The sequence below is a fragment of the Triturus cristatus genome, chromosome 3_2, assembly GCF_964204655.1.
Source record: "Triturus cristatus chromosome 3_2, aTriCri1.1, whole genome shotgun sequence".
Classification (NCBI taxonomy): Eukaryota; Metazoa; Chordata; class Amphibia; order Caudata; family Salamandridae; genus Triturus; species Triturus cristatus.
The window spans coordinates 1002711448-1002726632 of record NC_140584.1 but is presented as its reverse complement, the minus strand read 5'-3'; the positions used below and the strand labels follow the sequence as shown (position 1 = coordinate 1002726632).

At 48.4% G+C, this 15185-nt stretch overlaps 1 protein-coding gene across 2 annotated transcripts in view; it reads left to right on the top strand.

The window, feature by feature from the left end:
- The window catches only part of AP2B1 (adaptor related protein complex 2 subunit beta 1), a 575856-nt gene that overhangs the window by 294969 nt on the left and 265702 nt on the right, over window positions 1-15185 (top strand). The window lies entirely within an intron of this gene.

Below are 15185 nucleotides of genomic sequence, written 5' to 3'. Positions count from 1 at the left end.
AGTTACAGACTGCACACAGACCCTTCAGTGGCAGGTCTGAGAGATCTTTTCAGGGCTACTCAGGTGGATGGCACAATCCGTGCTGCAGGCCCACTAGTAGCATTTGATTTACAGGCCCTGGCCTACTTAGTGCACTTTACTAGGTGCTTACCAGTAAATCAAATATCCAATCATGGAAATTCCAATCCATAATAATAATTTACAACAGGAGCACTTGCACTTTAACACTGAACAGCAGTGAGAAAGTGCGCAGGGACACTAAACCAGCAAAAACAGAGCCAAAACCAGGAAAACAGAAAGCAAAAAAACAGGGGAAACACGCCAAAAGATGCCAAGTCTAACAGGAGTGCTCTTAATTGTCCACCCAGCTTGCGTGAGGGGGGTTTGAGGTTACTGCCCTTATTTTAAGCTGTGAGGTCACTGTCAGCGGTTGTGGTTCAGGGATGTGGGCTTTGTTACCTGCACCACTGGTTGGAGTCTGCCTTTTTCTCGCTCAAGTAAATGTCTGCCTAGTCACCTTGCCTAGTCTCATGTGTGGGACGTTTGTGTGTAGCGTGTCTCTTGTACACAAATGCTGTTCTGTAATGGTCAATGAAAGGTGTCCTCATAAGCCACACTGCAAGGTGTACAAAATGATGGTCGCCCAGTTGTCCTTAACAGTCTTATAATAGGTTGCATGCCTCCGTGCTCATAATCATCCCTCCCACCTCCACTCTCACTAAAACAAGTCTTGAGTTTTGATGGGGTGGTTGTACACACTTGCATGTGTTGAGAGTAGGCTTCTTCTGCTACTGACAAACTCTCCCTTCTCACTTTTCCAGTGCTGCTAGCTGCTGCCTACCAATGGTCGCCTTTTGCATTGCTCTGTCTGAGGTCAACAGACCTCCTCACTGTAGGAATCTGGCTCTGTATATATTGCCTCTTGGTGGTAATACCGTGCACAGAATCCAGGGGTTCCCCAAACGTGTACAGGGCTTAATGCAAAACCCAAAGTGCTCTATTAGTGTTAGTATGGGCGAGTAGGCTTAGACCTATTACAGAGGAGTGTAAGACATTTATTGCACAACAGTGATCAATAATGGACACACGACTGGAGAAGGAGATACAGACCAATTTTAGAAAAATATACTTTGTATTTTATTTTAAGATCAAGGTTTTCGTAATGAGGCAAGTACGTTTTTAATTAAAAATACTTTTCACTCCCAAAAATGGATTCTTAAAAACTTTTCAACACAATGTTATCCTATAGAGAAAACAACATTGCGGTTAAACAGGTAAGTATTCAACCTACAATCCCAGTCTTCGGAGCATAAAGTCAGTAAGGGCGAGGGGTCAAGTAAGTACCAAAACTGCATCACTAGTGGCACATGGGCACCGGTTGCAGAGGTCAAAATCGGTTTTTGACCCAGTGCTTTTCAATGGAGACAGGGTGTGTCTGAAGCTACACTGCTTGCAGGTAAGTTGATCGGTTGCAGGGGCCAAACTATGGGGGTTAGGTTAAGCACAGGAGCCACAAAGCAGCACCATACATACACCACCAGTTGCACAGGGACTGCCGGGTGCTGGGGGCAAATTCGACATCAGGTGACCAACGCTTTTCAATAGGGATGATTCTTTCAGTAAAGAGGTTCCAGGGGTGGCACTGGAGGTTGCAAGAGGAAGACCAACAACAGCAGAGGTAAGTTGAGATGTAGGAGGTCATATGGGCACTGTCAGTTCAGCTCACCAAGGCCCAGGGGCTTCGGGTGCAGGGGTGCCTTTCCATGACTGAGTCTTCTTACAGGAGCCGGTCGCGGTCAGGAGGAGCGTCTGGATTCACACTGCAGGTGTGTCGTGGAGGGCAGGCGAGGTCAGCCATCGCTGGATACGAGGTCAGGATCGCCAGGGAGACTTCACTGCTCAGGTGAGCTACTGGGACTCAGGCCGTGGAGATTGGGTGCAGAGTGGGCAGGAGACGCGGATCTGCCTGGATCCGGAGTCCTTGGAGTAGGTCTCTTCAGGACAGGTCCACTATTCACGGGAGAGTGGAGCCTTTTTCGAACGCAGCAGTCCTCACAGAGGTTTCAGAGGTTGCTAGCTGCAAGACAGGTCACAGGTTTGCAGAAGCTGGAGACAGGTCGGTAGGGCTGGGGCCAAGGCAGTCGTCGTCTTCAGTTTTCTCTGAAGGGTCGTCTTCTTTCTTCTTAGGTTGTCGTACATCTACTTTCTAGGTCTGGGGGGGCACCTAGTTACTACATTTAGGATAGGAGGCGTTTTAGGGGAGTAGCAGGTAGGGTCAATGGGCACCTTAACTGGGGTGACTACACTCTCTATTATGCCACCCTCCTGTGGGAGGGGTGCATTGACCTAGCCCTGATTGGAGGGATCTCCCCATCTTCAAGATGGAGGCCACTGAAAGCTGTGCTTCATCTTGCCTCCCCCACCTTAAGGGTGGGGTTGGCAGAGGTGGGCACTTTTCCTATTCTTTTAAATTTTTCCCACCGGTTTTCCTGCCCAAAGGGGTGGGGGGTATAAACTAGGGGCTGCCATCTGCTGATAGTAGCTGAGGCTGGGGGCCGTATTACAACGGTGGCAGGCCTTTGAAGATTCCCTCTTCTAACACTGACCCATTCTGGGAGAGAGGTATGATACCTCTGCCCAGGATGTGCATTGTTTCTGGTCCTCTCTCTACCCAGACGTCCAAAAACATGTCTTGTGGTGGCTGACTGGCTGCCTACAGCTGGTCAGAGACCACACCAGAGTTAGTAGGTTTTCAGGGGCCAGCTCTGAGGCGCCCTCTAAGTACATAGTACAATAAATCCCACACTGGCATCAGTGGGTGATTTATTGTAAGGAGTAGTTTAGTACCAAACACTCCTGTGTTCAGTGACGCCATCATGGTGCTATGGGACTCGAGTTGTCAAGTTCCCGGCCCATGTACTCTCTATGGCTTCCCTGGCACTTAAAATATTAGGGAAATGGATCCCAATATTGTAGGGACAAATCTGCTCATGCAGATGTGCCCTCACCTATGGTGTAGTGCACCCTCCCTTAGGGTGGTGAGGCCTGCCAGAGGGGTGACTTACCTATGCCTACAGGCAGTGCTAGTTTGCTTGGCACCTGGACAGGGTGCCATGTCGACTTTATCGTTTTCTCCCTCACAGGTGCATGCAAGCTGCAAGGCAGTGGCATGGTCCCAGTGAGAGGATTCTCAGGGGACCCTCTTCAGCTCCCAGGCCCTAGGTACCCAGAGTACCATTTACTAGGGACTTGCAAGGGATAGAAGAACCAATTGGGGGTTTGTTTTTAGGGTAGAAGCACTGGCACAGGGGACCTGATTGGCAGGAACCCTGTGCGCTACATTTGAAACAACATCAAAACTAGGCAAAAAGTGGGGGGCTAACTATGCTGAAGAGGCACTTTCTCACATTTACCACAACCAGTTAAAAAAAAATCATCTGTTTAGAAGATCTGACTCTAGGATGTTGAAGGGAGCCTCGATATCGAAGCATTCGCCGACAGCAGGCACGCCCCGAGACAAGGAGCCCCACGGATCCCTCAAGGGGGACTCCAGTGAAGGAAAAGCTCCAGAGAAACCCAGGTCATCGAAAGACTGAAGGGGAAAGGATGTTTTGATGTCTAAGTCAGACAAATCAAGAGCTGAACACCGAAGCTTGATGACTGAAATGTCGTTGAAAGACTCTTCAATGCCGAGGAGAAAGACTATGAACCTCATCCCTGAAGAATGGGCCGCTGAGATCGAGAAGAAGAAGAGGTGCCTCGAGGCCGAAATGTCTGCCCTTCTCCAGAAGAAGAAGGACTTTGATGACAGTCTGAAGGGGTTCAGGATTCCGCCAAAAACTTTGACGCCAGAGGAGCAAGCAGAGAATGAGGCCGAAGAATTTCAGCCTCCACTAACACCTGAGCCTCAAGAAGAGGAGGAAAAGCACTTCTATAAAGAAGAACAGGCAGGGATGTATCAGGGTTCAGAGGAATCTGAATACAATGAACTTCAATGGCAAGACCTAAAAACAAACTCACCTGAGGAAGTAGTCGAAAGTTGTCCGTGGAGGCCTTCGCCTCCGAATGGCATTGGAAAGTACAACCAAGTGATCAAACACCCAGCTGGCAGATATGGTGTGCAGCGGGAGGAAGACTAGCAGCAATCATGTTTCCTGCTGGAAACAAGCCAGATAAGTAGTCAGTTCCTACCCAAGCTCCTTAGTGTCCTTGACCATGGAAAGGAACCAACCACTTGTAGAGCAGTGACTCCAAGGGCTGAGAAAAATATTAATATTCTTACAAGGACCCTGCCTTTAATAAGGGTACTGTCCCTGCAGATTCCATAAGCACGTCCACAGCAAGGAAGAGGACCAGCATTCCATCAACCTTCGGTCCGCCTCTTGATAAAGAGCGTAAGAGAATGGACCTCATGGGATGGAAGTTCGAACTGAGTTTTGCCAACCAGTGGTTCATTGCGATTTCTAATGCACTGCTGAAGAGACATGCCAATGAATACTGGGAGGAGTTGGGGAAACTCACAAATCACCTCCCTGAGCAATATTAGAAGAGGGCATCACATCTAGCAGAAAGTGGCAAGGACATCCCCAACACTTGCCTTAAATCCGCATTGGACAAATATATCAAGCTGCCAAGTGATGATGAGCATTACACTCCGATGCCATTCCTGGTTGAGAATCTCCGGGTTTAAGCCAAAAGTCCAACATAACACCTTGAACACTCCATTCAACAGGGAGCAGTTGTTTGGAAGCTCAGTGGATGAAAATCTTAACCAGTTGAAAAAGGACAAGTTTGCAAAATCAGTGGGCACTCTGCAGTTTCTGTGTGGAATGAGAAGGGGCACATTTCCTTCACGAAGCACCTAGGGGCAGAGGAAGCTTCCTGGTTGGAAGTACACAGCAAGGTTTTCAGGGTGGCAACCAGTCTGCCACAACACAACAAAGCTGGCTGTATCAACAGCAAGGTTGCCAGCCCTTTCGAGGAAGGGGACTGCCAAACAGAGTCTCAACTCCCACAAATAAGTGACTTGACAAAAACAAAGACCCTTTCATGAGCACCATCAGTGAAAGTCAGAGATGAACAATCATGTCTTCTACACTCACTAGTAGGAGGCAGAATGAAAAGCTTTTACATAGAGTGAAGAACTATAACTGCAGACAAATGGATACTAAATATGATACAATTTGGATATTGCATAGAAGTGATACATTTCCACTGTTAGAAATTAGGTTTCTGGTTGGCTAGGGTGTACACCCAGGCCAGGCAGAACCCACCACTCTAGTCGGGGTAAGCTAGATACACAACTATGATAACCAGTGCTCACCTTCTGGTAGCTTGGCACAGAGCAGTCAGGCTCATCTAGATTCAATGTGTAAAGTATTTGTGCAACATACACAGTAACGCAATGAATACACCAGAAAAAGACTTCACAAAGGTTTGAAAAGCTACTTCTGTGAGTGGCGAAGTCAGTGCTGCAGCCCACTAATACCATTCAACTTACAGGCCCTGGGTACAGGGGGTACTACTTTACAAGGGACTTACAAGTAAACTAAATATACCAATCAGGTATACACCAATCACAAACAAGTTTAGAGAAGAAGCACATGTACTTTAACTGTGGTCAGCAGTGGTACGGTGCTCAGTGTCTTAAGGCCAATAAAAAGACAAGCAATACGTGGAGGTTAAAAGCAAAAGGTTTTGTGGAGCACCACCCTGAGGCTGACAGGTTTAACCCCTTCGATGCGTGTGACGGAGCGGTTCCGTCATGCGCGTCGGTCGCGCTGTGCGTATGACGGAACCGCTCCGTCACGGCCCCGCCCGCTCTATAGAACCTTCAGCGCGGTAATCCGCGCCGCGCTGAAGGGGTTAACAACCACCAACAAGGGGACCAAAAATGAAGGTCCATTCCAAAGAGGAAACAAGCCATCTTCTCAAAGAGGTAGAGGAATTGCTGGTCAAGCAAGCAATGCAACATGTCCCAAAACAAGAATTCAACAAAGGAAATTATTCAACATATTTCCTGATCTGATAGGCGGACTTAACGCTATGACCATTTCTAGATATCCGGTTCATGAGCAAATTTATAAGAAAACTCCAAATCCAAAATGACAACTTTACAAGAGGTCATACCACAGGTGCAAAAAGGGGATTACACAGCAGCATTAGACTTAAAAAAATGACTACTTGTCCATTCCTGATTTGTGGTGAACAGAAGACATCAGTTCACAGTACTGGCATTTGGAATAAAGTCTGCTCCAAGAGTGTTTACAAAGTGTCTAGTTGCAAGATCAGCACACTTGAGAAGAATGGGAATCCATGTATATCTGTACCTGGATGATTGCTTAGTAAGAGCATACTCCTACTACAAGTGCAAACAGGATATTTAACAAGTAATAAAGACCCTTTACAAACTGGGATTCTCGGTGAACATGGAGAAGTTATCTCCAGAACCGGAACAGGAGAAGATTTTCTTGGGAGCAAGAATCATCTCAATTCAAGCGTAAGCATTCCCCAACTAAAAGAGAACACAATCCCTATTGACCGAAACTCACTTTTACCGGAAGGGGCAAGGTCTGTTAGTGAGCACTGTGGGGAAATTGTTAGATAAGATGGCATCGTGCATTCCTTTAATCCCATATGCAAAACTTCACATGAGACCAATACAGGAATGAATTCAAAACCAATGTTTACAAGCAACTGGGAGTTGGGAAGATCTAGTGGTTGTCACACAAAAGGTAGAGGAAGAATTTGCGTGGTGGAACGGAGCACACATTACAAAGGGGAGGACATTTGCATAGCCAACTTCAACAGTGACAAAAGCCATTGACACCTCTCATATGGGATGGGGAGCACACATGGGCTCACTCAAGGTAAGGGGAGTCTGGAAGGAACAGGATGCAGTACGATACATCAACAACCTGGAATTGAAGATGGTGTTTCTAGAGTTAAAAGCTTTACAAAAATTTCTCTTTGGGGAAAACAATATTGATTCTGGACTCAATCACCATCCATGTCAAAATTAGCTCAAGAAATATGGAAATGGGCTATACAGAGAAATATGGAAATCCAAGCAATGCATCTTTCAGGGAAAGAATATGTTGAGGCAGACTGACTGAGCAGACAAGCCTCAAGCTCCCACCATTGGGGACGGAATCAGAAGGTAGCAGAAAGGATATTTCACAATTGGGAAACACCAACAATAGATCTGTTTGGGACACCACAGAACGCTAAAATCCAAAGCGTTGCCTCCAGACAGTCACACCACCTAGCTGTGTGTAATGCACTGTCGATAAACTGGTCAGGAACATTTGTGTACGCTTTTAGCCAGATTCCTCTGTTGCACAGAGTTATCAGCAAACGCAGAATGACACTAATATTGATTGCCCCTCAGTGGGCAAAACCAACATGATTCTCATAGCTAATGTAACTAGCATCAGCAAAGTATCAAAGCCTACCAAAACAGGATCTGTTGTCAACGGAAAAGGGAATAGTACTATACCTCAAACCTGAGTCCTTCAGTGTAACAGCATGGCTCCTGAAGAGTTGGAATTCAGACATCTAAAGCTGCCAGAAAGCACAATGGCAATTCTAAGAGAAGCAAGAAAGCCAACAACAAGAAAATGTTACATGACAAAATGGAAGAGATACTTACTGTGGTGTATTAAAAAGGGAATAGTGATTAACAAAAACAAGGGACCAAGACAGTGTTAAGATAGTTAACACATCTTCTTGAGGAAAGACTAAAATATGCATCCTTAAAGGTTCACCTAGCAGCAATAGTAGCTTATGCAAGAGGACATATTGGAAGAGGGTTTTTTACATCACCTGCAATAAAGAGATTCCTGGAGGGAGCAATAAGAATAGCTCCACCAAAGAAGGTGGAGCACCCACATAGAATGTAAATGTGGTAATCGCTCAGCTGATGAAAACACCCTTGGAAACTTAGCACAAGGCTGCATTACAAATGCTAACCTTCAAGACTGCTTTCCTAGTGGCTATCACTTCAGTGCGCAGAGTGAGTGAGTTGCAAGCGCACACAATACAAGAAACATATGTTTGAGGCATATGAGCTGCAGATCACACACTATGCATAGATTGCCATCTGGTGTTGGGCCCGGATGTTTGCACTTGTTTTTGTCTTGGAAAAGTTTTTGGAAGTAACGAGGTAGGTGACTCCTCCTTTGGATGATAGTGCGCATGGGCATCCGCTCCATTTCAGATTGTATTTTTCCGCCATCGGGCTCGGATGGGTTTATCGCGCTCCTGTTCGATCCAGCTTTGACGAGCAATCCTCACCCTTTCTCCGGTATTGTTTTGATCGCGATCCCTAGTCGTCGCACAACTCTTCAATTTCAAAATCCTCGATTCCGGTCATCGATGAAGGCCTTCTGGCCTACTTAGGCCATTCGATCTGGCTCATGGAAAGGACTCCTTTTAAGAAGTGTCCTCAATGTGGGGCGAAGTTCCCACACACAGATCTTCATGAGGTGTGTAAACTCTGCCTCTCACCGGAGCACAAGTACAAAGACTGTCCAGCTTGTGCCTCTTTCCGCTCCAAGAAAACCATTCGGGGTCGTCAAGCTCGAAGAACATTGGCTCGCTCGTTGGCATTCATTCCCGATGACCTCTTCCAGTAGGGCGTTGATGTGCCAGAACAGGAGCGGGTCGAAGAAGGCCCCGTTAGCGCCTCCAAAGCCGATGACTCAGACCTCGAAGACATCACTCCTGGGCAGAGGGTCGTAAGTAGTGACATCGACCCGACCCCCTCCCCCCCGCACCAATAAAGGCTTCTGCAACCCCTTCACCTTCGGGCCCAGGTGCACACTGAGACAATACTTCTCACGCCCCGCCTTTGGGCCCGGCGAAGAAGTCCACAACTAAGCCTTCAGGCCACTCAGCATCCAGTCCGCCTGCCGTCGGTGCCCAAACTCAAGCCCCGGCACCGAAAAAGAAACCTTCCTCCACCTTCGTGCCGACCACTGCCTCCACATCCACGCTCTCGGCACATAAATCTACTGGCACTGACCCCTCGACTCCGAAAAAGCCATCTGAACCGACCAAAAAACCACTACTGAAGAGTTCACATTCTCAACCTTCGGAACCAAAGAAAACATCGGAACCGAAAAAACAACCGGTTCCGCAGGCTCCGGCAGAGACTAAAAAATCTCACCCTTCAAAGCCTAAGGAGCACAAGTCCACTCCAGAATCGGTGCCACGCAAGCCTTCGGAACCGAAAAAATCGAGGCCGAAACACCAGCCTCCAACAGAAGAGCTTTTTAAACCGGATCCCACCTAAAAAACTCTTCTAAAAGAGCCAAAGACTGGTCAACTGACTCAGTTCTAAAAAGAGACCACTGGACACGCCTCTACCGGCTCCACCACCTAAGAAGAGAGACATTGCAACATCTCCTCTGAGTCCCTTCTCCACCTCCTCCTACCCCACCACACTACTCTCCTACACCATCTCGTCCACCAGTGGACGATGATGGTACTCTGATGACACAGGGGAGGTGACAGTTGATGAACCACTAGGGGATCCTAGTCCACCTTATACCCCAGACCCCTGGGTCGATTACAACACACCAGATGTCCCTAACGTACCACAAGACGACATCTACCCCTCTAGACCTTCCTCTCCAGAGAATACCTTAGGTTTCACCCAGCTCGTTCACAGAGCTGCACACTACCACAGGGTTTCCTTACATACAGACCCTGTGGAAGAGGATTTCTTAATGGACACTTTTGATACTTCACAAAAGTCCACCTCCATCCGCCCTATGGTAAAAGGGTCATCAAACATGCACCTGAGGTGTTCCAAGATCCTGTTAGGGCTAGGGTTATAAACCCCAGGATAGAGAAACATATAAAGTTGCCCCAGCAGACCCCATATACATTAAAGGCAAAATACCCTTGGACTCCTTAGTGGTCTCCAAATCCAGAAAAAGGGCTAACTCGCAAACGTCGGGGGACGCTCCACCTCCGGAGAAGGAGTCAAAACTCTTGGACGCCTCTGGTAAACCTACGGCGTCACAAGCAGCTAATATATGACGCATCGCCAACACTCAAGCTTTGTCAGCCAGATACAATAGGGCACACTACAATGAGCTAGAGTTCCTATTGCAACACCTCCCTGACAAATAAAAAACTAAGGCCAATGACCTCATACAGGAGGGTAAGCTCATCACAAACACCTCCATTCGTTGCGCTTTAGATGTGGCAGATACCGCCTCCCGAGCCATCAACACAAGTGTCCTTCTGCGTAGGCATGCATGGCTACGCATTTCAGGTTTTAAACCTGAGGTACAGACTTCCATTCTTAACCAGCCATTTGACGAGGAGCATCTATTTGGGCCTGCCGTGAATTCATCTCTCGAAAAGATGAAAAAAGACACCGACACGGCTAAATCAATGGAAGCCTTGCAATCACAAGCTCCCAGACGTTCCGTTCGTCGCTCCTCTTACAAGGGCACCTCCAGAGGCTACTCCTCTGACAATCCCTCCACGTCCTATAAAACTCCCACCCAGACCACATTCACCAGAGGTTATCGAAGAGGAGGCTACAGAGGCAATAATAACAAAGGTAGAGGTAAGACCAATTATACCCGCTCTGCCTCCACCCCTACCAAATGACTTCCCTCTGCTCCCCCCAGAACATTCCACTCTGGTTGGGGGAAGATTGCTACATTTCCTACCTGTCTGGAACAACATCACCACAGACAGGTGGGTGAGACAAATCGTTCAATCGGGTTACTGTCTAGAACTCACTTCTACCCCCCCCCCCAACATACCACCCAGATAGTGCCCAATGTCACTGGAACATTTATCGCTGCTAAAGCAGGAGGTAATCTCCCTCCTACACAAACATGCAATAGAACCAGTCCTCCTGCAACAGCTAAACACAGGAGTTTACTCCCTGTACTTCCTCATTCTGAAGAAGGATGGCTCTCTAACCTATCCTAGACTTCAGACCCTTAAACCTGTACATACACTCAAACCATTTTCACATGGTCACGCTTCAACAGGTCCTTCCTTTTCTCTCACAAGGCGATATCCTTGCCACTCTAGATCTCAAGGACTCCTACTTTCATATTTCCATTCACACTTCTCACAGGAAATATCTCAGGTTTGTAGTGGACGGTCAGCACTACCAATTCAAGGTCCTCCCATTCGGAGTCACCACAGCACCCAGAGTATTCACCAAGTGTTTGGCGGTAGTTGCGGCTCACCTAAGAAGACAGCACATCCACGTCTTCCCATACTTAGACGACTGGCTCATAAAAGCCGAGTCATACCATCAGTGTGTACATCACTCACGCCACAATCCAACTACTCCACCACTTGGGGTTTACAGTAAACCATGCAAAGTCTCACCTACAACCGTCCCACATACAACAGTACCTCGGTGCCACAATAAACACCTCAAAACACTTGCATATCCCAGCCCAGCCAGAATAGCAAGCATGCAAAGCCTCATATCAAAATTTCAGCCGCAACACTCTCTTCCAGCTCGAGTGTTCATGCAGTTGATAGGGATGATGGCCTCTTGCATATTCATAGTACCTCACGCAAGACTCCAGATGCGTCCCCTGCCGGAATGTCTGGCACGTCAGTGGAACCAGGCTCAAGGTCAGCTGACAGATCTGGTGTTGGTGGACAGTCGCACGCACCACTCTCTGCAGTGGTGGAACACCAAAAACCTTTCCAAAGGGCGACTGTTCATTGAGCCGGTTCCACAGATTGTGGTAACAGCGGACACATCGCTCTCCGGCTGGGGACCTCATCTATTACATCACACCATGCAGGGCAGGTGGAAGCCTCAACAAAAGTTACTCCACATCAATCACCTGGAGTTACTAGCCATCTTCCTAACCCTGAAGGCATTCCAGAAACAAATATCAGGAAAAGCTGTCCTAGTCTTCACCGACATGACAGCCATGTATTACATACAGAAACAAGGCGGGACACACTCCCTACAGCTCTCTCAACTAGCGCAAAGCATATGGAGATGGGCTATTCCTCAGAACATTTTTCTCCAGAACAACATAGCCGATCTGTTATGTCGTCGGACGCAACAGATTCACGAGTGGGAACTTCATCCGCAAGTTCAACTACTGCAACAGATACTGGTGGTCGCCGCTAAGGAGGGGTACTGCTATACAATCTATGCATAGTGTGTGATCTGCAGCTCATGTGCCTCAAACGGAAAATACTACTAACCAGTATACATCTGTTCTTGGCATGTAGAGCTGCAGATCCACACACACCCACCCACCTCCCTGGTTACCTTTATCTGTTCCAGTACTATCTTATTTAGATACAGCATACATGGGCATCTTATCTGTTTCTCACAAAACTCCATCCTTTCCCTGCTGGCGAAAAACAAACTGAAGATGGAGCCGATGCCCATGCGCACTATCATCCAAAGGAGGAGTCACCTACCTCGTGACTTCCAAAGACTTTTCCAAGACAAAAACAAGTGCAAACATCCGGGCTCAACACCAGATGGCGATCTATGCATAGTGTGAGGATCTACAGCTCTACATGCCAAGAACAGATGCATACTGGTAAGTAGCATTTTCCTTTCAAATTCACAAAGACAGGATTGTCATGAAACAGGTCCACTGTTCTTGCCAAAAGTCATTTCACAGTTTCATATGAATCAAAGTATACACATTTTAAGTTTTTTCCAGAAACTAAAGACGCATGCTGAAAGGACTTTGCATACATAAGACGCACCGTAATGTACTACATCGAAAAGACAAAGCCAAACAGACAGACTCAACAACTGATCATATCATTTGCAAATAATTTCTTAGAAAGTCCTGTAACTAAGATCACAAATGCAGGAGGGATTACACAAACAATTCAGTTGTTGCACACATACGCAAGAGAAACTTTTTGACTGTGGCACCCAAAGCACATTCAACACGAAAGATGGTGGCAGCCATTGCTTTTCTGGTAAATACACCAAAGCAAGAAATCTGCAATCAGTACACACATTTTCAAAACTGTAATGACAATTACTGTATCGACATACAAATGAACAAGGAAGCACAAGTAGGACAAAGGGTTTTACAACATCTGTTTACAAATCAATGCCCCTCTTCAACCCAGACACCACAAGGTTAGAAACCACTACAAGATAAGTGCACAGAATGTGAATCCAGAAAAGATTAATTCTGCAAAACGTATATTTACTTACCTGCTGGTGTAGTTTTGAGCATGAAGAATTTTCTAGCTTTTTAACCGACCCACCCACCTCTGTCAAGAAGATGGAAGGAGAAAGCAACATAAAAAGAAAATTTAAAAAAATCTGAAGATGGCCACCAAAGGTGGGAGCGGCCGGAGGAAGCGGGGCAATGCAACAGGGGACACCAATGGAGGTATCATCGACGCCCACTAACAAGCAAAAATCTAAAAGAGAAGGACTCCAAAATAGTGGAGAATTCTGGGTTCAACTACTAGATGGCAGAATAATGCCCAGCATGTAAATCAAGAAACATCTTCAAGCTGCAAAACTACATCGACAAATAAGAAACTATACGTTCTCTTTGTTGTCCCCCTGCAAAAGCTTTTTCATGAACATACAAAAGCCCAGCTAAGCTTTGCCAACTCTGTACTTTGCAGACTGTACTTCTCTCTTCCAGTACTGGTTTATGATCTCTCATTTACTGAACAAGAGACATTGGATTTCGGCCAGTAATAATCTGTACTCACTTACATGTTTCGGATGGTGTCCTCCTTTTGTTTGGGTTGTTTGTATTTCCAGTTTGAGTGTAGTAGTATTCTTGGCTGTAGGGCACTAATGGTGAATGACCAACTCTTTACTGGTTACTTTTCAGTTAATATCGACTGACTCAGGATATCTTGAAAAGGTCTTCCACCTTTTACTAGGGCTGGGCGGACTTAGCGTAGCGCCACTATGCAGAATTTTAAAAAAAATAGTGGAAAACGAGCGCACGTCCTGAGTAGAGCTGTGCGGACGCACAATTTCGAAAAATTGTGGAAAAAGAGCGCACAACTTGAGGGACCGTGTGCCCGGGACTGGGGTCCCTCGTGCTTGGACAGGCTCCCTGATCTCCCCGGCCTGGCTGCGTTGAGAAGCAGGGACCGGTCCGGGCCTCCTGAGTTTCGGTCAGGGCCTGGGAGCCCGCGGCCTGCGGCCTGCCAAGTGTCCATCTGCCCGGGACAAGGGTCCCTGGTGCAGAGCCCCGGAGCCCTGCAAGGGCAGGTTGGAGCCCTACCACTATGGCTCGGCGCGGGCAGATGGGAGTCCTTTCGGTCCCGGCCATCTGGTCGCGCCAATCCCCTCGGCCATCTGGTCGCACGCAATGCTTTCCAATGGGGCGACCAGATGACCGAGCTGCCCTGGAAGTCCCGATGGGGGCTCATTCGCCTCCCCGATCCCAGCCAGGGCTCCAGGAGGTCGGGTGCGTCCGGGCCTAGGGTCCCCTCCATCACTCGGTGCGCACGGTTTACCAGAAAGGGGGGTAGCCTTCCTCCGGATTACTAGGGGCAGGGTATGCCGGGATGCCCCTCCTGGGGATGGCGGTTCTCAGGCGGGGACCAGATGGGCCAAGCCCGGATGACACCTCCCCGGTGTCCTGGGCTCCCTCCTCCAGCCCGCGGCGAGGCAAAGTGCCCGGGACAGGCTCCATGGGGCCCCGGGCATCCGGGCCCCGGGAGCTCCTGCGGGTCTCCCATGCCTGAGGCCCAGCGTGGTGTCTCTGAGCCCCCCCGGAGCCCTGCAGCCCCCGAGCCCTGCAGCCCCGGAGCCCTGCATCCCCGCAGCCCCCGAGCCCCGCAGCCCCCGAACCCTGCAGCCCCCGAGCCCTGCAAGGGCAGGCGGGAGCCCTCCCGGGAAGGCTTGGGGGCGGACAGATTGGCGTCATTTCGGTCACGGCCATCTGGTCGCACGAATCCCCTCAGGCATCTGGTCGCATGCAATGCTTTCCAATGGGGCGATCAGATGGCCGGGCTGCCCTGGAAGTCCCGATTGGGGCTCATTCGCCTCCCTGATCCCAACCAGGGCTCCAGGAGGTCGGGTGCGTCCGGGCCTAGGGTCCCCTCCGTCACTTGGTGCGCACAGTTTACCAGAAAGGGGGGTAGCCTTTCTCCAGATTACTAGGGGCAGGGTATGCCGGGACACCCCTCCCGGGCTGGCGGTTCTCAGGCGGAGACCAGAT